General features: G+C 39.0%; 1 protein-coding gene across 32 annotated transcripts in view; it reads left to right on the top strand.

Moving 5' to 3' along the window:
- NRXN3 (neurexin 3) overlaps positions 1-26034 on the top strand; it is a 1580128-nt gene that overhangs the window by 1261218 nt on the left and 292876 nt on the right. The gene's annotated exons all lie outside the window — the stretch shown is intronic.

Genomic DNA, 26034 nt, shown 5'->3' with positions numbered 1-26034 from the left:
TAAAAGAAGAAACAAGAGCTTCACTCCAAAAAAGAATGGGTTGAAAAGGATCAGAGAGGACACTTCATTTTATCCTTATACTAATAATAATGGTGCATTGAGAAGAAATTCTGACTACAGTTTTTCTGTTTCGAAGCCAACATGGGGCAGTCACAGCTGGAGACTTCTTTCTTTAAAACTCTGTATCTATTATCACCTAGAACTCCAGTCACAAATTACTCAGATTCTCTTCAAAGTATCCATCATCCCTGTTATAATGTATAAGTTGAGGTGCAAATTGTATGAATGATATCTAATATTTATTAAGTGCCTATTGTATGGCAGACACTGTCCTAACAAGTTTCCCTGGAAGTCTTATAACCCAATAAAATAAGACAGATTTTGTTTACACCATCTTACAAATGAAAAAAAAAAAAACATAGAAAGCAACTGAAACACAAAAAAACAGATAAGAAAATTGCCCACAGTTGCACAGCTGAATGTTCTTCCAAAAGCATTTCGAGTCAGATATTAGTATTTCTGATAATTGGGATAATTGATAAAGACCTTCACAATGATGATGTTATCCCATCCCAGTTGCAGATTAAATTACAACATGAAAAAAAGAGTCATAAACACAGTAATCAGTGTTGCTAGTACTTATTTTATCATTAAAAAGTACCCTCTACGTCAATTAGTCAAGCACTAAAAGGAAAGAAGTGCAAAGTGGAGACTAAATGCTTGAGGGAAAACATTGAACAATGTGGAACCAGGGAGCTGTTATTACTTTGTATCAATTTGAGGTTTAAGAAGCGAATGAAATGGAATCTGTAATCTACTCAGTCTATGAGGAAGAACACATTTTTGGTAGGCCAATTTGCGGAGTTTTGTTAAACAGGAAGAAAAACAGAAAGAGGAAAAAAATATTTGGAGTAGCACTCGACTTAAAGACCTTATTTGATCTAATCAGGCATCACACACACACACACACAGGAACATAGTTAGCCATGACATCTTGGTCTTCTAAGTACAGTGAATGAAGTTTTGTGGTCTGATCAAAGGGTGTGATACTCTAAATAGAACTGTAAGGTCTGGTGAAGAGAGAACCCCCACGGGTACCTTCTAGGAGTTTCATATTTTCAAAGACGATGAATGTACCAAAATTCCCTCAGAGAGGCAGAATGCAGTACAATCACTCTTGGGGATTCAGGCCGATTTCACATGGCCTCAGGGCAGACATTATGAATGTCTGCAACATTGTAAGAATGTGGGAAGTGCTTGTGAATAGAAGCTCCAATTACAGAATGCTGGATGAAACAGCCTTTGCTGTAATTATGGTGAGCTGAGATTGATGGCCTTAATGACTGGTGTTCTTTAATCTAAATGTTGATTTTGGAGTGAGTTAAAATTAGGTGTAAACTGTGGTAGTAAATTTGGATACGGGATTGAACATGTGGTGTCAAGTGGAATTCAGATTATTTCAAACTAAACTCTATTAGCACCCAAGAGTTCAATTGAAAGAGAAGAATCATAAGTTCAAGGTCAGCCTGATCTATGTAGTAAGATTAAGCAATATAATTAGGCCCTGACCTCAAAGCAAAGGACTTAAGGGTATAGCTCAGTGGTACAGAATGTGTGTGTTGCATATCCATATTCCTGAGTTCCATCTCCATCATCATCTTAAATATCAAGTCAAAGTTTTCTAGACATAAGCTGAATCCCAGAGACCTATTTGAGGGTGAATCCTTAAAGAAGTTATTGCTTTGGGTGCCTCCTCTCAGAAATCTGGAAATCCAAAGAAGAAGGGGAGGAAAGATGATAGGAATCAGAAGTGATGGAAAACATGGCCCACCAAAGCAGCTAAGCAGGGTTCACATGAACTCACAGAGGCAAGGACTGGGCCTACATGGGTCTGCATCAGGTCCTCTGCATATACGTTGTGGTTATCCATTGGTGTTTCTGTGGTATTCCTACCAGTGAGAGTGAGTGTATCTCTGACTTGTTTGCCTGCTCTTGTGACTCGTTTCCTCCTATTGGGTTGCCTTGACCTAAGGGCCTTTGTCTTGTCTCACTGCATCTTGTCTTGTCTGAAGAGGAGACAAGGTCGGGGTGGATCTCCAGGACAGGGAACTATGGGATGGGGAGCTGGGAGGACTAAAGGGGCAGGGGGCGGGGGAACTGTGATTGAGATTGCACTATATGAAAGAAGAATCTTATTTTCCATAAAAAGAAAAAAGAAGTTACTGCCAAGCGTTACAGAGGGAGAGTTACGACTGTTAATATGGCAGTAATGGTATCAGCTGGAACTAACTCAGGCCCTTGCTGAGTCTCAAAGACTCTTCTAATCCCTGCATAAAGTCACTCATCCACCTGTTCAACACCACAGCCCCACAGTGTATGGATTGTGAGGCAGATAGGAAAGCAGGTCTGAAAGGATTAAATAAATTATCCTTGGTCATACATGGTCCTAAGTAGCATTGCCAAGCTTATGAACACAGCTCCTGAGCTCTTAAACCTCATCTTTGTTTCCCAGGGAAAGTTGAAGGTAAATATAAGTCATTCATGATGCAGAGTCTTCAGTCTTTGAGTCCTTCATCCCCTTGCACTCCTGGCAGCAACAGCGCCGTAGACCATATGCTCCTTTCAGCTTGGAGCCTCCTCTAGGTGTCGGAGATGTCTCCTCCTGACAGTTTACTGCCATTCTTGGGTTGATATGTGGTGATATGTAAAAAGGAACAGTTGGCCATATCCGCCTCTTTAGTTGAAGATTTTGGAGCACAAGTATGAGCAACAGTATTCAAACTCCCCCCCCCCCCCCCGCAACGGACCCTTCCTCAGCCATTCAGTTTCTTCTTGGTTATTTCCTAACAAGTTGATTTGGCTTCGACCTCAAAGTCTTTGTGCTTGAATCAGTGAACAGGACATTCCCACACAGTCATATGAGTGGTCCTTTTCCACTGATGTAAGGACAGACAATGACTCCCTAACCCTTTCCAATTTTCTGTCCTTCCCTGCATTCTTAACTCCCTCAGCCTGGTTTGATTCTCTCTATGTGTAGTAACACCATATGACAGGCCATGTAGCTAACTCTGTACGCGTTTGTGGTCTACTTTCTCACACTAGAACATAGGCTCAGGGGTCCAGAGATTTTCGTTATATCATACGGCATTTGCAGTGTCTAGAATAATAATGTGCCAGTGTATTGCTTGGCTTATAAGAGAAACTATGTACCCAAATCTGTGTTTCTGAATGCTAAAATTATTATTTCTACAAAAGATGTGTCATTATCAAGTTTCCTTTAGAGAAGGGGTACTATTTTCTAACAGACAAAGATTAACAATAGGCTGAATATAAGGTAATTACTTGATAACTTACCATAGAAACCTTGTTTGGGGTAACTGTTAACTTATTTTATGGTTTTACCTTCTATTGGGTTTTTATTAGATGTGAAACTATATCATTGGATGTCCTCAGAGGATGTATTTTCTATAAAATGCTTATTTCTTTCCTGTTTGCTTTGGACTTAGAGAGTCATCTTTGACCATTCAATTGAGTGAGAGATTATCCTGTGAGGTCTGTATGAACAGGTTCCATGGGTATTTAGGAATCCAAGAGGCATCAGGAATCAGCTGGAAGTTTTAACAATTTTGCATCCATCTGTGCAAGCCCAGACCTTAGGGTTCATGCCTCCTTGTCTGCATTCTGTCTACCAGAAGAGCAGTTCTACTGACCCGATTTAAAAGCATATTCCACCCATGCGCCCCTCCAGAAGTTCTGCAGGCACTTTCAAACTTGTGTCCTTGTTCCTGCTCATAACTCACAACTTGGTTCCCTGCTGACCTCGTCTCAAAGCAGCCTGTACCTTTTCATAAATGCAGTCAGCCAGTGTTCAAACCCTGTCTGGCTCCACCAAAATACTTGCATAGCTCCCACTACTCTGCCCTCCCTAAAAATCTAATCAGATAAGTATGATCTTGAAGAGCCTGCATCATCTGGCCTCTCCATGCCCCAGGACTTCATCCTTTTGCACTCTTGGCAACAAGCCCACCATAGACCTTATGGTCCTTCCAGCTTCTAGCGTCCCGTAGATCTCTGAGGTTGCTCCCCCAGCACTTCACTAGCGGTCTTGTATTTATACACATGAGATGTTATGCTCAGAGTTTAATCCCTCGATCTCATTTTTGCCATCATCCTCACTTGAAAAGTTCCTTCCTTCCTCCCCATCCTCTAATCTATACTTAAACTTCCTCATTGTGTCTACTAATATCCTGCAATTATCTAGTTCACATGCCTATATATTTATTATTTAGGAGGAAAGGAGATATGACTGTAAATGAGTTTTAACCTCAATATATCATTGCAAGTATTTCATTAGTGTCCACTAAATAAAAAAAAAAATGAAGAACTGAAAGAATGAGGTTTCTAAGAGAACAAATATACAGAGACTGGTAGTGACATCCAGAGACATTTTAGACACTGGGGGTGCTGTTCTAGTACCGGACTTCTTAATCTAGAGAACAAACACCAGGAGGAAACTGCATCTAGGAGTGAGCTTTTGCTGTTTGTCTTAATGGATCCCTCCATTCCTCTCTCCTTTCTCCTTTATACTCCACATCGCAAACGTTGTGCCAGACACCTGGGTATGGTCTTCTAGAAGTTACAATGGGCAACATATGTGAATGTGTGTGTGTGTGTGTGTGTGTGTGTGTGTGTGTGTGTGTGTGAGTGTGTGTGTGTGTGTTAGACAAACTTCTGTAATGCAGTACTTGCTTATTTGTTTTGCTTTCGTAGACTTAATGTGTTGGGAGCACATGGGGACCTATTTTCACTTACTTGAAAGTAGTTTATGTTCATTATCTATAATTGTTACAGATGGATAGCTCCTCAGTTTTTACAAGACTGAGGTTTAATGGATGTCATATCTTGAGATGGAGGAGAAACTTCCCTTCACATAAACCTGGACAGAGGTTAATAATCACTCATCCAAACCAGTTAGTATCATAACTCAGACATGAGTCTCTGATGACCCAAGGTCTTCTCTTTCGTCTTGACTAAGGCATTCTCATGTAGACTAGGTTGGCTGCTTCTTAATGGGAGAGTGATTAATACTTTTCACTAGCCCAAGGGATGAAAAGCAAAATTAGCTTCCATTCCAAAATAATTTTTTAAAGGCCAGTTAAAATTATTGACTTCATGCCTCATGCAGCAATTATACGAAGCATTACTGCACCCTCTAAACCGATGATTAGAATAATTACTGTCCTTTCATCTTCCCATCTAACGACACTCTTCCAGTGCCTCCCACTCCCCTTTGTGTCTGAGCACACAGTGTGTATCTGCTTCACGAAGGGAACATCAAGGCTCTGCATAATTGGGCCATTTCCCTGTCATACTAGCTTGCTTCTAAATCTGCCTCTCTGTGGGTTGCAGCGAGGTCAATCAGATGCAGTCAAATGGCAGAGAAGATATTAAAAATACATATATCCTAGAACTAAATATATACCATCTGGGAACTTCATTTATGGGAGGACACTTAATATAACCTTAGATACACTTATTGGCTGTTTTACTGTGTCTGCTGGCAACTCTTACAGCTTTGATTAGCAGCAAGACTGATACATGAGGTACACCATTCTTTCTATTTTCAGCCCTTTTCATACATGATAAAGAGATAGGGTTTCTATAAACATGGTGTTTCCCATACTTGCTAGATCAGCAAACTCACCTATTATATTTGATAAAGTATCTCCTGCATAAGTTAAATCAAAAGTCTCTTCTGGCTTAGGGATTCATACATTTAACAAACATCCATCTTTGATAATCAAATCATCAGGGGAGCAAACTGCAGAAGGGTTCTAATAATTCAAAACATTGTTTATATGTGTGTGTGTGTGTGTGTGTGTGTGTGTGTGTGTGCGCGCGCGCGCGCGCTTTATGAACTGAGCAATGCCAAGTGTTGTTCTTTGTTTAAACTCTAACTAAAATGCTCATGGAAAAGATGATTAGTAGAGTGGTCCACTGCCAGATGCTTATACTGTGAGAGCTGGAGACCCATGTGATATATTCCATGAAGAAGACTCTTTTCTGGTTTTATATTTGTTTGAATGAATGAAGCTGACTGTGCATTCTCTGTTTTGCCAATGCTATGGTAAATATGATGCATGTTTGCTTCCTTATCTCTGCCAGCCAAGATGTGTCACCATCTAATTTCCACCTGTCTTATTCCTGAAGTTTCAAGTGATGAAGTCCAGTTTGATAGAAGCTTAAGGATCAGAAAAACAACATTGTTATTTCTAAAATAGTATAGGGAGGGAGGCCATTGGAAACACATTTATAGCCTGTTAGTTAAAAAAATTAAACAGGCAAGAGGCCTTGGAGAGACTTGCGAATGTTAAATGGCCAGTTGGAGAGCCCCACTCAATCTCCTACTTCTTTACTTGATTGTCTTTCTATGATGACGTTTTGTTTTCTTTTGGCTGATTTCCTCCCTAAAGAAAACATTCTAGAATAATTCAACAACTAAAAATGTTCTCCAATGCCATGGGTTCAATTGTAATGGGATAAAGGTTGGTCAGGGCAGAAAAATAGAGTTAAGGCTTCTACCCTTCCCTTTATCTGATTAAACTGTTGAGGTTTTGTTAAGAATGTGCTTAGGATGTCCTCACAACTATCTCAATCGCCTGGTAAATGAAGACTTTCATGGGATATGCCTCTTGGGCTAGTGTCCAATTATAAGTGAGTATATACCATGTAAGTCTTTCTGCTTCTGGGTTAACTCACTCAGTATGATGGGACTCTAGGTGAGAGAAGTATGGGAGATGGGGAAATAGCAGGATCCAGAGGGTACTAGAAACCTACAAGAAGAACATCATGATGGGTGGATCTGGGCACAGGGGTTCTTCTCAAACTACTGCACCAACCAAGGACAAGACATGCAGTAAATATTGAACCCCTTCTAAGATCTAGCCAATGGACAGGACATTCTCCATAATTGAATGGAGAGCGAGGACTGACTCGGAAGTGAACTATGGTGCCCCATATTTGAACACTTCCCCGTGGTGGGGAGGCCTGGTGGCACCCAGAAAAAGAATAAAAAGTCTACCAAGGTGAGACTTGATAGCCTATGATCACATAGTAGGGGAGGAGGTCTCCCTTGGTCACAGACCTAGGGGAAGGGAATAGGGTGAAAGCGGGAGGGAGGGAGGAATGGGAGGATACAAGGGATGGGATAACAATTGAGATGTAATCTGAATAAATTAATTAAATAAAGGAGAAAATCAAATATGTTACTTAGAAATCATGAAGCTACAGGACTAAGTGCTGATCTGTGATGTACTGCTGCAAAAAGCTAGGTGTACTATTTCCTTCCTTTGTCTTTCTTTCCCTGTAAAGCCTGAGACCTGTTTCACCTACCAATTCCATGAGAAGCTTGACCAATTCAAGGAATGTCAAGCATTTGTTTTAATTTTCTTTTTTTTTTTTTTTTTTTGAGACAGGATTTCTGTGTAGCCTTAGCTGTCCTGGACTTGCTTTGTACACCAGGCTGGCTTCAAGCTCACAAAGATCCGCCTGCCTCTGCTGGGATTTTATAGGCGCACAATGTTTTTTTCATGTGGAGAGAACAATGGGAAGAGCTGTTCTTGGGAAGGCTATTCTTCCAAATCCTCTTACTAGAAATATTCACCATTTGTGTCTAATGCGGGTAGGTGGCATTGTTCTATAAGCACTAGGCTCATGGTACTGTCTTCTCCTTCACTGGCATGGTCAGGCATGGCAGGCCTTCAGAGTAGAGAGTTTCTTGTTGAGGATGGCCCTAGCGAGGCTTTGCCACTCCTCTGTGAGAGTTCTGAAAATAATTATAGCTCTAAGAAAGAAATCTTGGTCTTTCAAAAAGCACAAGTGAAATTAATTGGAGTGTGCTCTCCCTCCCTCTTTCATTCCCTCGCCCATTAGTATCGACCATGACCTAGACTTTCGTGTGTGGTTGTCCTAAGTTCTCTTCATTTCCTTTTTATTTGTTTATCTTTTTTAACTGAAGTAGAACTGCTGTTCTCAACCTGTTGGTCAAGAGAGACCCATATCAGTTGCCTATCAGATAGCCTGCATATCAGGTAGCTACATTACAGCCCCAGTAGTAAAATTAGAATTAAGGAACAATGAAAGAATTGTATGCTTGGGGGTCACCACTACATGAGGAACTATGGTAAGGGTGGCAGCGTTAGGAAGCTTGAGAGCCACTGAGAAGGTCCAGACTGGTGAATGCTCTGGAATGAAAGGAAATGCTTCCAAAACGAATTGTGCCTTATATGCCATCAGGCAGTGCTTCCCAAGTCATGTCATTTCTAGTTTATTTTTTGTCTTTCTAAAAGGTTATGGATGGAGTCATGACAGATATTCTCCTTACATTCTCATGCCCCAACAGAGGTCAGGTAGATTTGGAACTTGGAACTTGGTATGTGCACGTGTTTTCTACTGTTGTATAGCAAATGGCCATAAAACTAGAGTCCAGAGCAATGTGTATTTATTTTCTCATGGTTTATGTGAGGTAGGAGTGTGGACACTACACTGAGCGTGGCTAGGGGACCATGAAGGCTAGGAATCAAGGTCTCTGTGGAGGTTATCTTCTTACCCATCAGTTCAAATGAAGAAGGGCCCACCTCCAAATTCGTGCAACTTGCCAGCAGATCCAGTTTTCCTTCTGACAGCTCAGTTCTTTGTAAACCCACAAAATCAAGGCAGCTTGTGTTTACTTTCAGAACCAGTAATAGAGAGAAACTCTAAATCGAGATCCTTCACAAGACAGAGTGTTATACAATGTGAGATAATCTCAGGTGTAACATCCCAACACCTTTGTCATAGTGCTGATGAGCTAGTTACAGGCCATTCTCATACTCAAGGGAAATGAGTTATGCGGGGAAGTTAAACACCCAAAATCTGAGCTTTGGATTTAACACAGTGAGTGAAAATGTAGGATTTTTTCCCCCCAGAGAAACACTAGATTACCTAAATGTACATCTTTTCATAAAACTGAAGACAATATTGAAGACCTGAAAAAAGGTTATGACTGACCAAGACCTAATGATGATGTACTTATGATGTACTAAATGCTTAGAAACTCTGTTTCCTATGCAATACAAATTTTAATTTTAATTCACATGATCATCTTCAGAGCATGGGCCAGATAAGATGAGACTGTTTTGGACTTGTTGCGAACAAGCCAGTCTCCTTCTGATTAGTGTTTTATGATATGGCATATTTGAAACTACAATGTTTTTCTAAATTTTTGTCTTTTCAGATTCTCCTTTCCTCTATTCATATTTAATTCTTTTCATATTTATTTTTTTCATAATAGCTCATATTTCTTTTCTAGTTCTAATGATCTTCTTTATCTTTGGTGGTGGTGATGATGGTGATGCTGCTGGTGGTGGTAGTGGTGTGTGTGTGTGTGTGTGTGTGTGTGTGTGTGTGTGTGTGTATGTGTGTGTGAACATTAATGCATATAGAGGCAAGCAGGCTGACACTGGGTGTTTTCCTCTGTGGCTCTTCACTTTAGTTTTTGAGGCAGGGTCTCTCACTAAGCACAAACTCATGGACTTGAGAAGTATAGCTGGCCAGGGATTCTCCTGTCTCTGCTTGCTCAGCGCTACGATTACAGGTGCCTGCCACACTAGCTGGCTTCTTATCTGGCATCTGCGGATCTGAACTCAGCCTCTTATGTTTATACAACAAGCACTTTACCAACAGAGCCATGCCTCCATCCCCTACAGTGGGCTTTTAAGACAAGCCCACCACATTTGTTCTGGAGGAAACTCTAAGGGAACACTCTGGAGTGAAACTTTAGCCTGTGAGATTAGTGCACTTTGTAGGTAAATGGATGCGAAGTACTTCTTTATATCCTGACTTTCTCTACCTGTGATATCTCCAGGAAAATGAAAGGCTGAAAATCTAGGCTGCTTATTTATACACCTGCGGTGGAGAAGGCTTCTTTCCTGGCTGCCCTGACCTCTGTCTTTTAAGCACCAATTGTGACTTTCTGTACTTAATTCTTTCAGGACATCTATGATACAGTCCCACAGATATAAAAGTTCAGAGAATCAAACTGAAGGATGTAACAGTTCTAATAGAGAGAGTCATATTTCTAGAAAGGAAAACTGAATTCTGAAAATATGTTCTGCCCCTGTGGACAGCTAAAAATATGAGGATAATCATTCCTGCTGGTCCAGTCCTTTAACAGCAAGGGTAGCCAGGAAGAAAAAAAAATGATGCTGAGCTATAGGGATAAAAAGAGTAAAGGAGCCTTATGTGAAATCAGTGAACTTTTTCCAGAACATTTCTTCCTAGATTAACCTATCTTCAAGTTTCATATAACTTTTACTATTTGGCATGACTTAATACTAGTTGGTTCTTGAAAGATCTGAGTGGCTCTTGGGACTATTTTGCAACTTTTGCTTTTATAAAATTATTTTTAATAAAAGATAAAGGCAAATGCAGAAGTGAAAACAAAAACTGGGCTAAGAAATAACACCTCTCCAAATACCTTACAAGGAAAGGCACACTGTTTCTATGATTAGCAGTGTCTACTCTTTCTTTAATACAATATGTAAAGTTACAAGAATCTCCTGCTGAAAGTCTTAATTAGGCAGAACTTCTCCATTCTATATCCAACTACACAACTGCTGCTACTTAGATGACTTTCGCTGACCTTGATTCAGCCGGGACTGTACAGCATGCCCCAGGGTGCTCTGCATCATTGGATTGGAAGATTGAGTCTTTGTTTGGTGGTAGAGAGTTACATGCATTCTGCACATGACATCCAGAGCTTCATTCCAAAGGGTAGTGGGCTGGCAGGCAAACTGTGTTATGGAGTAGTAACGAAGCAGGTCTGGCCACTTGGATAACTCTTCACGTCTTCTGATACCAGGGCAACTGGGCTCACACATAATCACTTTGTTTTTAATTCTTATCTCCTTTCCCACAGCAGTGAGGTAAGCAAATACTTTGTCATCAGTCTGTCCAAGGAGTAATTAAGAGGCCCAGATTTAAAGTCAACTCTATTTGAGCTTGATTATGGCCTGTGTCACTTTGGAACTTTATGACCTTGAGCAGAGTGGTGAAGCTCTCTGCAGCCCAGCTTCATACTCTTTTAGAGCAAACTGATCTTACCTAATTCATCTGGCTACCAGCAGGTGTTAATGAAGTAATGTATGTGAAGTATTCAAGGCTGGGCTTGTTACCTAGTGTTCTCTCTGTAAATGTAGGCTATTATCATAGCCATTATTGCTTTTACACTTTGTGGTATCCCATGGCCCTCCTGACTTTAGCTTCATGGTCACTTATGGATATCTTAATAAAAAATGAATCCTATCTATTCTTTATGAAATGATGACTTGCTTTCAGGAGACATATCCATTACTCTCTGTAATTTTATTCAAAAAGGATGAAAAAAAACCACAGAGTTCTGGTTTATCATCACCTCAGTGTTCTGACCATTAAATCCACTGCTTGTTTGATTAAATTTTCAGGTAATTGAATTCCTTCCCTGGAGAAACAGTCCAAAGTCAAGAACATAATCATGATTATAATAAATAACATGGCATTGTTCATTTCAAAATTAGTAGTGGAATAGATTTTAAAATGTTTTTTGCCGTAAAAATAAGTATGAATGGTTATAGCACTGTTAATTAGCTTTACTTCATCTTTTTCCATATTTACTGAAACATTACCATTGTACATCCATAAATACATTCAATTTTATTTGTTAATTAAAAATAAAATTAAAAATGATAAACTTTTGTGTTTCCAACTCTTAAAACAATCACATTTCAAACCAGGTTTCTAATCTCTCAGCGAGCTAAAGGTCTTGAAAAACAAAAGTGAACAAACAATATTGTCCAGAAAGAAGCAAGAAGGGGAGGAAGGGTCCATTGTACAACCTGCTATGATGTCAACTTAAGGGCTGTTAGCAGTACCTATTTTTGAATATGTAGTTCTCAGGCATGTAGGGACACTTTTTAAAAGCATAATTCTCACAGAATAATCAATCCAGCTGCATTGAAAGAGTCGAACCCATCCTATTAATAGGAAAAATAGTCTTTCCAAATATCACTCTATGGCCTGAGAGAACCAAGTAAATAGTATTGTTGTTCGAGTAATACTTCCATCTGTCTCTGATGTTTTCACTCAGCTGAAAGCATTTCGCCTTTCTTTTCTACGGGACAATTCAAGTGCCCTGCTAATTTGCACTGAAGCCTTTTAGGGGAATAAAAGATATTCTAGACTAGCTGTGTATCAGACCAGCATGACATAAGGGTTTAATTAAAAACATCTGGCAACTCTAGTGGTGGGTATCCATCCCTGCCTCATCTGCATTCTTTCTAGAGACACCCAGGAAACACAAGCTGCAGAGCAAGTAATGTTTGTGGTTCAGCCTTGAGTTAATCAAAAAAGAAGGCTGTTCAGCATGGTGCCTCATGCTTGTAATTCTGACAATCAGGAGGCAGAGGTAAGACATGCTTGCAGCTAACCTCAGCTACACAGTAAGTTCCATGATAGGTTGGAAGCATTTGGTTCTAGACTCAGGAAATTCTTAATAACTCCTGATAAGAGAAAATTTTGCACAAAGAATGTCTACCCAGCTCTACTGCAGAACAGTTTATTTAAGTTGGCTAATCTACTTCAAACACAAAGAGTGAAGAAAGGCTATATACATACATATGTACGTAACATGTGAAAGTTATATTAAACATCTGAGTTTCCAGTATGACTTTAAGGGACACCCTCTGGGGACAGCTCCTGGAGATGAATATCCCTGCCCCCATATAAAAAAATGAAAGGAAGAAAGAAAGAAAGAAAGAAAGAAAGAAAGAAAGAAAAAAAGAAAGGAAAAGCACTGAGCACAGCAGAGCCAGAAGGAGAGAGAGTGGGATAATTGGCTTTGTCTGGTGTGAGCACTGGTGGCTAGCCTGTGTAGTATTTGCAGATCTTTAGATGCAGTATACCATGGGATTGTTGATTGAGGCTCTCCCATCAGCTATCTCCACTGCTAGTGGCAGACTGTGTGCAAGTTTGAAGCTGTTCGGTCTGGATTTCCTTTGAGGTCAGGCACTTGTACTTGCTATAGGCTGCCCTCCATATTTGTGTGTTTTGCACTCATTGAGTCAATTAATCTCAGATAGAAAAACTGGGGTGCTTTGGTTGTACCTCAATAGTATTCACGTAGTAAGTTAGAGGTTCTGGGCTTAATTCCCAGCATCACAAAGAAAAGAAAAACATCAATATTTTGAAATATTATTATTGATATATATCATGTAATATATTTTAAATACTTAAATGATAGCATGTAAAGTTAAATTATATTAAACATTAAATATATAGAGAAAATTGTTACTCAAAAACTATATTTGTATTGAACATACTTAGACTCCTTTGTTACCATTCCTTAAGCAGTCCCACATAACAAATGTTTGTAAATCCTGTATATTACATTAAGTATTGTAAAGAACCTAGTGACAAATTAATTGACTTAGGAGGGAGTGTGTAGGTAATATTCCACGACCTTGCCATTTTATATAAGGGATACGAGCAACTATGGATTTTGGTATCTATGTGGTTCCTGGAGCCAACCATTCAGAGACATTCGGAGATGACTGTACTTCCAAACTGCATTCTTTCTCTCTCCTGCTGTCTACACAGTAAACTCATGAGCTTGTCCCCATCCTATCATTAAGCCTCCTCTGTCAAGTCAGTAATGAACATACTACAGTTGCACCATGTTCCAAATCCCATTCTCCCTCTGATTTGGAACCTGAATAAACTACTCTCTAAAGGACACTCAGCCAACAGTTTGCATTTATAGAAGTTTTTTAAAGCATCCAAGGATGAGCCTTATAACAAACAGCTGTTTTCAAGCATCACTTACATTCCAAAGCCCACAGTGGGCAAGCATATGGAGACTGCAGGGTGACTTCTTAGGAAATGTCACCATGCCATATTTGGAAATTTTCTGATTGATTACCTGGGAAAGATACAGGAGCTACTTCCCATGAGACCATTGAGGAGATGGTGCATTTTATACTCAGCACTGTGCCCAGGGCAGAACTAGCACCGTATAGCATGCTCTCCATCATTCTTTTTATAAAAATGTGGAAAAGGCTGTTTTCATTTATGCACTTATGCAATTGTAAGCAATGTTCTTCATGTGTAAATCTATTGATTTTAATACTGGCAAAATAGCCCAAAAGGCCAATGATATTGGAGCAACGCCTATACTATGTCCACCACATTGAGTGATGTGCTAAATATGTTTCTTTTTATGTATTTGTGTTCTGCCAAGTTCCTTCTTTTAATCACCACAATCCAGCTACCTGCATTCATCCAACCCTATGTCTTCGCTAAAATGGAAACCTGTACGTACAGGTTAGAGACCACTTCTCTACAACCATTGCTGTGGGCAAAGATACTTATAAACCTTTATAAAGAAGATTAGGGGACTACTTATTGACTTGTTTAAGTCTGTGAAAATCTCATAAAACTTCACTTAACAATTAGCACCACCATCATCATCATCATCAACAACAACAACAAAGAGCCTTGATATCATAAGAATTTATAGATATGTTGCCAAAAGGAGATAAAACATGACCCAGGAGAGAAGGTAAAAATGAGTTAGGTGGACCTCAGTTTGCTAGGTACCTTGGGAATGGTACATAAAGAAGAGAAAGCAACAATCCATAAATGATGTATGATCTTTTGTAACCAGCTATTTTTCTTGGAATATACTGTTTCTTAACTTATAATGATGGATCAGAGGCTTTGGGTATGTGCTAGGTGAGAGAAATGGTGTGCAATACTATCCAATGAATCAGTGTCACATTTAGGACATGAATTCAGATTTTCTAACAGGAAGAACATTTACCCCTCACTAATCTACTCATTACCAATAGTTTCCAGAGAGAACAATTGTTCTCCTTGGTACACCCAGGGAATAATCTGTCCTCAGTACTGGAGGCTGCACATAGTGGTGAATAAAAGGTGAATAAAAGACAAAACCAGTTCTACAGTATAAATGACACAGTCCATTAATACAAGTGGCTCCAAATGAACTAATTTCATTCAATAGTACTTTTAAATTCTGAAGCTATATGGGCTGGGATCCACATTGTAATGTCACTCTGTCAGGAGAGTGGACTGTGGTGCATAATTATAAGTTCTTGTTCAGCACTTCAGGAGCTAATCAGAGCAAGGATGTGAATCTGTAATTTGCAAATGTGAAAAGACAGACGTTATATGGCACTAATAGCTCTTCTGATAACATTCTTGTCACCAAATCATAGGACGATGGGTAAAACTTCCACAGGATTTGACCTTCTGTTTAGCCATTGAGTTGCAAGGAAGCTGTCCCACTGGCTGCACCTAGGGATATTTCCATGGTCAATGCTATTGGAAATGTAAAACGTCATGTGACAATAAATTAATAGTGACATTCTGAAGGACAGCACATAATCATGATGAAATGCACAGAGCAGATTAGTACATGAAAATACAGAACAAAGAAAATTAATATATCCTGAAACATACTTCAAACAAACATTTTTTTTCTCACAGGAGAGACTAAATAAGGAAAATGATTATATATGCATAGATAGGTAGGTAGGTAGATAGATAGATAGATAGATAGATAGATAGATAGAAAGGTAGATAATAGATAAAGAAATGATAGAGTGAGTAGAGGCAGCTTGTACATATATGTTCACCTGTGTAAACTATCATCTGTTATTCATAGGGGATTGCTTGCAGAAGCATCTACATATACAGAAATCTGAAAAGATGCCATTTTCTTCATGATTCTTTGTTGAGAGCAAAGTGCTGGAGTGCAAAACAAAAAAACGTCTTTTAGCTCTTTAGTTTGCAGATGTAATTCTTGGTTCCATTGCTAACTCACTAGGATCTCTAGGCAGAGTTTAACACCATCAGGGGTTGATTCTTCATTCAGAAGAAGGGTTTTTGGGGTTTGAGGAAGGGGACTAAAAAAAAAGGAGTATACAATTCCTCCTTGCTCCAGACCCAGGGAGAGTTTCAACTAACCCCTCAAAGAATGCTGAGGTCAGAATAGCCCTTCTGATTTATCCCATATAGTAGTAAGAAGGACAGTTTAGTATAGTCCCTGGTATAGGGACTGCTTAGTTCCAACACAACTCAAACACCAGGTCAATGCAGAGAAGAAAAGTTTATTGTAATCAAGCCACTACTGACTGATCAGGACCACAGAGTAGACTTGGCTGTAGCCAGAATGCTATAAAACTTTTAAGCATGAAAATAATACATATCTGTGACAAGTTACAGTTTGCATTTTTTTTCTCCAATCAGGACTTAGAGATGGAGGCCTTTCCTAGGAATATTTCTCTATGTGGTACATTTATCTTTTTCTCGTGGGCTGGTTTATTCAACTGTCACTCGGTTACTTGCCTAGCAATTATGTTTCAACTTGCCAAACAGGATGTCAGTTACTCACATACATGTCTCTCTGTGCCAAGCAGGATGCCATGTACCCAGGAAAATCTTGGGAAATCAAATTTTACTTGGCCCATATTCAAAATGAAAGGCTTATTCAAAATGGCCGTATTTTGTTTCTTCTTACATTCCTACCATCAGCCACAGGATATTGGCTGTACTTGGTGTGCAGGGTGGCAGTGGATAAGAACCAAGACAAGTGCCAGCCCTCAAGAAGATAGCAAGAAGATAGCAGCCTAAGGGCGATTGCTTTCTAAGGGGCAGAGCCCATCAGAGCATCCCCAACAACAGAAACCCTGTTTTATTTGTGCACACTCCTTCCCTCCACTCTTTCCTCTTCTTGTCCTCTCTCCTCCTCTTTTATTTTTAGTTTGTTTTTAACTCTGCAAAATTAAAGCTCTTTATAAAATACTCCAAGTTTTTTTTCCATTATAAAGTGCCTCATGTGTGCCAAGTTTGAAAAAAAAAATGTCTCTTTTGCTGTTAATGGAGGATGACATCTTGACAGATGAGTGGACACTTCTGCACTGACTTCCTGGGGAAAGTATAGATGGAAGCGGGTAGCAGTATTCATCCTGGCATTAAACACATAAGCTATCCAAAGGCAGCCTCTTCCCTTCTAGGGGATTTGTGTGTTTAAATCAAGGCTGACAAACTCAATGCACACATTTGGGCAAAAGACAGCTTGGCTAAAAGTTAAAAAAAAAAATGACCATGAGGGAGAGCAGAGTTCCTTGTAGATTGTGACCTTTTCAGCTAAACTGGCCCAGGAGAAAGAGAATCTTATTTGAATTTACAGACATCTCAGAACTCCAGTGAGCCAGGCTTCTGGTTCTTTTCCTCTGGGGCACTACAAAGCTTAGGTCTTTGCAGATCAATTAAGGCATTAGTGGTCCATCTAATGAAGGCTGGCCTCCAGGAGGTGACTGAGCCAGCTGGCCTGCCCCAAGAACACAAAAGCCACCAGGCTACTAGAATGTAGAACAAATGGCAATAAACCACTAGGGTTAAAGGCCTCCAGCCTGTAGCCAGTTAATGCTGCCTAATTTCCAGCAGCCCCGACACTATCCTGAGAGAAAGCAGACACTAGAATCAGTTGAGAAATCTGCAGTCACACACACACACACAAAAAAAGTGTTCCGGTATTACTTAAAAAGCCAAATGCCATGGATTGCTCCAGTAGTGGGGAAGGTTAGGGAGCCACCCTGCAGGAAATGGATGTCTATCTTTGGGTAACATTGTTGAGTTCTTACAATCATCTTCCCCAGTAAACTAATGGGAGATTTCTAATGTTCGTATTCATATGCTTGTCTCTTAAAATTCTGAATAGGTAATACAGTCACAAGAGCACCGGCAATAAATGTTTCCTCCCATTTCTGTCTGATCATAGTCCTTTAACATGTCTCGGAACATAAACAGATTACCTCTCCTTTGCTCATATTTCAGCTCGATCATACGATACCCATTTCTCCACTGTTTTACTATTGATGCATTTTCTGTATACTTTTGAGAACGTGTGGGATACAGTCTCAGAAGTAACATCGCAAGCTTAAGAGATCTTTGCATTTGTAGTTTCAATACAGCCCAGTCACCCTTGATAAGGATACAAATTCAGAGTCAACACACAGTAAGGGAAGCACCTCCCCACACCTCACCAACAGACCTTGCTGTAAATTGCTTGGAAACGTGTCAATCTAATATATGAAAATGCAGATTCAGTTGAGTTTCACATTTCTGGTTTTCATCAAGAGCAAGGCTGTACATCTTTTTATGTGCTTACAAGGCATCTCTGTAGATGTTGGAATTGAATATTGATACATTTCCCCATTTTTATACTGGTTTGCTCTTTGTTGTTGTTGATTGATGTTTTGTTTATTTGTTTTTATATTTTGGGGTTGCAATTTCCTACTTACTACTCTGATTTTTTTTTAAGTTGTTATTATTTTTGCTTGCTTTGTGATTTTGCTAAGGGCTTTCGCCTCTGCTACTGTGTTTTCATGAGGTTGAATTCACCAAACTTTTGTGGTGTTTGTATTTTGATGCTGAGTTCAAAATGAGATCTTTCACACCCCACAGCTTTAAATCAACCTTATATATTCTTTTACACTGTGTTGTTTTTAACTCCTTATAGTTTCTTAAACTGTAATCTGGAATTTATTCCCATACAGAATGTGCGATATTTATATAACTTTATTTCAAGATGCCATGCTACCTACTTATTCTAGAACCAATGCTCATGTCACTGTTTCCCCCTAAGTCTCGTTTGTGGCATTTTAAGTTTCTGGATTTATATTTTACTCCATTCAGCCTGTGCTCGCATGTGCTTCCTGATTTTTAATATGCCCAATAGATTTAAAATCTGACATGCCATGTTTATTCTTATCACTCTTCTCCCAGCTTTCTGGATGTTTTTATTCCACACATCAACTTTAGAATCAATTTCTTCAGTTAAGTAGATATATACATTAATAGGTGGAAGCTACTTAACAGATAGATAGGTTAATAGTATTGAGATAATTTATTACTGACAGAGACAATTGATTTAGGAAAATGACAAAATTTATGACCTTTGTTAGCCTTTCTATTCAGGGGTGCATTTTCTTTTACTTGTATTTTATTCTACATTATTTCATTAGAGTCTAACATTTTCTTCTTAGTATATTCTTTAAATGTCTTCTTGTACTCTTATATTTATGGCTGTGAGCCTAGCCTTTAACAGCTGATCCATCTCTCGCGCCCTCTTGTACTTCTTTACAAATGACTCTTCACCACCACCTTCTGATGAAGGCCATGGTTTAAGGCACATGATTCTGGACTCTGCCACCTTACTGAATCATTACTTTTCATTGTTTCTTCTAAAGACCCCCCATGCACTTAGTTGTATGAAAGGCAAATAATTTCTTGCTCTCTTTTTGGCTTTTCAGTGTTTTTATTTCTCTTGTTTAGTCTCCTTTGGTAATAACTTAATACTGATATTATATGCATGCTGTAGCCTGACTTTTGACTTTTATAAGGGAGAGTTTGGTGTTTCCACAGCAATCACGAAGCTAGCTTTGCAAATACAATCAAATGATCTAGTTCTTCAATAGCCAAATATTTAAATATGTTTTTATGACACGGGAATGAGTTCATCTTGCAAATTTCATTTTCTTCTTCTATGCTCCTGAGCATTTAATTAATGCAGCCCTGGACTCTGTTCTCTAAAGCCTTAGGATAATTTCTCTATAAAATTTTGGAGGCCACTGCCATCTTTTTCTGCGAGGGGCTCAGGTGGCTGAAAGTCCTCAATTTCAATTATGGTAATGGGTTTGTCTGATTTTGCATCTCTTTTAGAATTGTCTTTATTCAATTACATTCTGTGAGAATGTTCTCCCTTGTCTTGAAGATGTCAAATATGTGTATAGAACTAACCAAAAGTATTTTCTTCACATTTCCTGTGCTCATTTCTCACCTACCATATCTTAGATTTTGCATATATATTGATATGTTCTTTTTATCAAGTTAGACACCTTAAATATATTTGTTTTGCTGTTTTATTAATTTTAAAACCTCATTTTATCATTGCAAGATGGCTGTTTACTTTTCCAAATATATTTTGCCTTTAAAAAATTGCAATAAAGCTAAAAAGATGGCTCAGCAACAAAAACACTTGAGGCTCCTTAGGTGGACCCAGGTTTGTGTGCCATCATACACAGGACAGCTCACAAATGTTTCTTAAATCTAGTACTCTAGCAAACTGTCTTTCTCCAAGGATAGTATGATAACTTCCACACATAGTGTGCTATTCACCATTCTGCTGAAAGAGTTTTCCTCCAGATGCTCCATGGGGGTTTTCAGGTATCTTACCTTCTTGAAGCTACTTCTCAGAAATTAACTACACTTCACTCAGCCTAGTACTACCTGAGTTATGTAATTTCTGCTAAATCTGAGATCTTTATCAGCATCATTAAAAAGAAAGTTACTATGTCACATCACCTTTGTAATTCTATAGTGTCCATTTACCTATTTGCAAAACATTTTCCCATATGCAAATTTGCATGGCACCGGAGAAATTGTGCCAGTTAGATGACCAACCAACTCACTTCTCACCTCTTTCTTGGCTATTTTCTTCCTTACTTGCATGGCTGTTTTTTGTCTCTTCCAACAGAGTAGCATAGAAACCATTTCTAAAGTACATTTCCATTGGATTTGTGTGTAGAATATATAATCATGTTTATTATGTGAGAACTTGTTGAATCAACTTTGGCTAAGCTCTCTGAAATTAAGGTTTTTTTCCTGATCTTTTGCCATCTCCTTAATGAAATTTTCAGGTGGCCACATGGTTCTCAATATCCCTGATATGGCTATTTTTCAGTAAGTTGCTGAGTAATAGCCAAGAATTTCCTCCTTCTCATATTGAGAGTTGTTACCTTCAGGAATAGAGCTTTAATAGGGTCTCAGCGTGACCAGTACTATGTTTGCATATAAAACAGATAAGCCCAGCTTTGTTTGGGGAGATGTTAATTGATGCTGTCCACCATGCTGTCTAACGAGCCAATTCCCTGAAAATGTAGTGATGGGAGAGAAAAAAAAAATCTGTTCCAATTACCATATAAGTGAAATGCCTCCCTTCTACTTCCATGAAAAGAAAAATGGTATTTCCCGCTTAGCTTTTCAGAGACCCACAGCTGATGCTGCACATGGATAGCCCTGCTGCTGTCAGCCTGCATTGTAAGAACTGCTTTATTGTCGTCAAAATGAAAAGGGAGATGGTAAGAATAGGGGAAAGATTATAGAATCATCAGAAATCAAAGTCCTAACATTTGACAATTTGTTTATTTTGATAATTAAGAGGAGAGGCAGAATTGAATTGTAAATGATGGCCCAAAAGAAGGAAGCTGTGCCTATAATTTCATAGGAATCTGCTTTAGACACAGGATGGGTTAATAGCTAGGCTACGAAGCTAATACCCAAGCCATAGAATCTTACTTCTCCTCCCTTTCATCTTTCTGTAAAGTATGTGGTGGTACTCAGTGAATACTGGGTAGCCAGTGCTCAGTACCTGCATATCTAAGTCACTGGTGATGAAACCTTCTTCACAAAGCATCTTGGAGAGTTGAAGTGATGCTCCTCCTGCATATTAAAAGGGAGATGTAGGAAGTAAAACCGGATGTGATGTTTCAAGTGGATTTGGCCAACAGATTCCTCTGTTGTTTACAATGGACTAAGAAACTGGGAGCAGAAGAGAGACAATATCATTAATTATTGTTTCTTCCAAACTTCCAAGAAAACAAGCGGGGCTTAACAACTGTTCCTATCACTGTGTAATCTTTGTTCGTCCTGCACTAAAATAGGAAAAAAAAAACTTGACCTGTGTGCACCTGAGTTTTCTAAAGCACAAGTCACTTGTGTCAAAACTTAATCTGGATAAAGCTGATGTTAAGGGATAATAAAGGGATCAGAGTTGAATGTATATTCAGGATTTTAGCTACCAAAAAGCTAATTCTAAGAAAAATATTATCAAGTCAATCTCATTGCAAACGGAACTCCTGGATACCGCTTTTATGGTTGCTAGGCAGCTTTAAAAAGATTGTCTAATGAATACAGCCTGCATACATGTGTTTAATGACTGATTATAATGTAAGAATGAAGAAGAGTTGTGTTTTATCCTCCATCTCTGAGGCAGGGTACAACACATGGCCTTCTCTATATCAGGCATGTTGTATAATGAAGCTCACTTCATTCTTCTTAACACTAAACACTCAAGAAATGTATGTTTCCTTTAGCTATGAGCTGACTAATTCTGACATTTATTTCTAATCACATCACCAACAACATTCCCACAAATGAGTCAGTCATCTCAGACTGGGGTATTTCCTTTCAATATCAGTAATAGAATTTTCCAGGCTAGCTTTCAGTGCTCTGGCTTTGATCTATAATGCTCATCTCCCTGTTGGCATTGTGCTTGATGGTAACGTGGGAAGAGAGAACAGGGCTGACTGCTCTGATTCTAATAGTTAACATTAAGCATCACTACCTTGCATCTCCCACCCACACACATTGTATATGTATTAAGTCTTTGTAATGCTACAAACAGTGTGAGGCTGGCATACCAACATGGCCAATGTGTCTCTTCTTGAGTGAGAAACACAGCAGGATTACTGGACATTTTCTACTTTTCTACCTATCTTTCTAATTAAGTAGGTTGCTCAGAAGGAACTTTGGTGTTAGGTAAAATTAGAGAAAGAGTTCAACTGTAATTATTATTATGGGCTGGGAAGAGGAAGGCTGGATGTGCACTGTGAGTAAAATAGATTACAGATAACTTTTGAAGTATCAAGTTACTTTTAACCCACTGTAAAGCAAGTATCTTTTCCTAGAACAATCATCAATTATCTTTAGTAGTGATGGAGATCAAACTCAGGATGGTTTACAAACGAGGCAAGGGCTCTACCATAGGACTACACCCCTACCCAGGAAAGAGTATTTACTAAAAGGACACATCTTAGTCTTTGGGGTCTCTTAACCCAGATCATGATGGAAAAATAACTGAATGTGTCTAAGTGTACTTTCCATCCTTTAAAAGGTTAGTGTGAGTTAGCCTTGAAGTCTGTTCCTGTTTCTATAGTCATTAGAACTAGGGGTGGGGGCTTATCTTTTCCCCTGTAAATGTTCATGTTCCTCCAATTTAGCCAGCATCAGATATTTACCATTTGCCAGATACAAGGCTAAGCACTTGATTTTTGCCCATAGACCAGCTGTCTTCATTAGAATCTAATGAGGGAGACAGACAATAAACCGAGAAAATGAACACATGTAATAATGTATAGCTAAAAATGCTGGGAAAGCAACAAACATAGGGGGTTTAAATGCAAAGCACCCTAGGATATCTAGGCAGCAAAACAAAATAAAAACTGGAAACACTGTAAAGTGGCTGCCTTTGTGATGCTATAAGCTAATACCACAGATTGGGTCACTAGACTGGACAGAAATTTATTAGATTTGGCCTATAAAGCCTGGGCATGCCAACACCAAGTTGCTGGCATCTGATGGAGGCCTCTATGCTGCTTTATAGCAGAGTAGGTGTGACCTGGTTGAAGGTCAAAGAGTACAAGAGAGAGCAAGATGGGCGGGGCTCACTCCCAGAACAGTAAGTTCACCACTAGGTGGTAGCTTTCCTCCACTCCCAAGGGCTTAGACACTACAAGCCAAGCATATCTTAAAGGTTTCAATGTTGCCACAACAGCAACAATAGTTCAAAGTGGTGAGGGAAAGTCACTTAAACACTAGCACAGAATTATCTAAGAGTAGTAATGAAAATAACTATGTCAGTGTTTAAGGGTAAGCACCTGGACCACGGAAATGCCCAAATTATTAAGCTGTTCCAAAATCTTACAGTGAAATCTACTGGTGACACCATTATAGAGTCTAAGGACTTTGGCTTCTTCCTCCTAAGATGTGACACTGGTAGTCAGGATTAGCAGTAAAAACCCTCTGTTTACTGGCAACTACCCAAGAAAACATTTATTTCAATGTGTTGCTGGTGGGGTCAGAAATTGCTCTTGCCTCCTTAACTGGAAATTTGGAAGGTTGTATTGAAAGCTTTTAAACTATCTTTGAATTTAACCAAACAACTCCATTATGAAGTATTATCTTATGGAAATGATCATGAAAGCAGAAATCATTTAGTTATAGGGGTGCCTATTCTGGTTTCTCATAAGCATTTTCATTTGAAAAGAAGAAAAATGTTCAATATTATCAGATTGATTGAAATGCACTCAAGTGTCAGGCAGAGAGATCCATCATGGCTGTTGCTATTATCATATCTTCATATAGAGGAAGAGAAAGGTAAGATTAACTTTCCTGGCATTATAAATATAGTTTCATGCACAGGGAAATAATATTTTTGAAGACTATTATTTAATATTCTAGGCTAATATTTAGTTACATTGGCAGATTTCATAATATATGAGGAAACAAGAAGTTAATAAAATATCCTTTTTAGTAACATGTCAGTGTGCATGTATTTGCATTGAACAAATCATGAAGGATTGGTATAGAGCTGTATACAAATACAGTGAGCATTAGATGTCCCATCTCTTGCTTTAATAGCATCTTCCACAATTTGTATGTTGAAAATGGAGTGCCTAAGTTTTTTGTAACATTAGAAAGTTATTTAGAAAACAAGTGGAATAAAAGATTTAACTAATCAAGGTCCCTAAACATATGTGTCTGGGTGAGGTAGAAAAGCAATCATTTTTTTCCTTCTTCACCCTAATATAATACATTGTGTTTTCATCAAAGGGTAAGACACAGAGGGCCATGTGACCTGATAGTCTAGGAGCTCCATTTCAATCCCATCTTCACCTCTTATTTTGCTGTTACTACCTGAGCAACTGCTTTAGTGTGTGTGCGGCACAGTTCTCTTCTCAGGAAAGTGATAATGGTAACTCATGTTATTTTGTGTTCAGAGAAACACCTTATCCTGAGGAAACATCTTTTACATGCATGAGAAAATTCATTGGTAACTGAGATTGCAACACATGCCCTGCCAGAAGTGGCATTTTTTTCAGCAAGGGAGAATGGCATCAAAAGAGTTATTAAAACTTAAAATAAAACACCTCAAACACACACACACACACACACACACACACACACACACACACACACACACGAAGAAGAAGGAGGAGGAGGAGGAGGAGGAGGAGGGGGCAGGGAGAAAGAAGGAGGAGAAAAGAACTGGTTTGCATCCCTCATGACTCTTCAGTTAGCTAAATTAAAATAAAGGCAATTTGTCAATTTGTATGGTCAAACCAGGAAAATTGGAAACTGCAATTGGCATTCACTTTCATTACTTGAACAGATAGAACTCCAAGTAATTATTTGTTTGGACTCTATATACTTATAATCACTTCATAGAGCCTGATTGTTTTCCTCTAGGAATCTACAGTGTTAGTAGAAAGAGAGCATGTCTTAAAATACATTGAATATGCTTTTAAAAGCCACAGGTACAGAAGGCCACTAGGAAAGTGTCATGAATGCTTCTAAGTGTAAGTAGGAGCCCCAACATTCAGAAACCCACAAGCCTTTGTCCACAGTTATACGACTGATAGGCCATGCAGTCAAGTGTAAAACCAAGAGTTAAGTTCAGCAAAAGGAAAGAAGGTATACAGAAAAATAGATGGGATCATATTATTCAGTGGAGGTTACAGAGATTGTCATTGTGTATCCTGGGTTCAGAGTGGTGGATAGGGATGGACACTTAGGGACCCTACAAGAAGACCATCAAGGCTGGCTGATCTGGACCCAGGGGGGCGTATACAAACTACTGCACCAACCATGCACAATGTATGCAGTAAACCTAGAACCCCTATTCAGATCCAGCCAATGGACAGAGCATTCTCCACAGTTGTGCGGAGAGTGGAAAATGACTCTGACATGAACTCTGGTGCCCCCTATTTGACCACTTCCCCTTGCTGGGGAGGCCTGGCTGCACTCAGAGGAAAGGGAAAAAGGCTACTAAGATGAGACCTGATAGGCCTTGATCATATTGTGGAGAAGGAGGTC

This window comes from Acomys minous, assembly GCF_964271855.1.
Source record: "Acomys minous genome assembly, chromosome: 8".
Classification (NCBI taxonomy): domain Eukaryota; kingdom Metazoa; phylum Chordata; class Mammalia; order Rodentia; family Muridae; genus Acomys; species Acomys minous.
The sequence above is the reverse complement of the archived record's forward strand: the minus strand, read 5'-3'. Positions and strand labels throughout refer to the sequence as shown.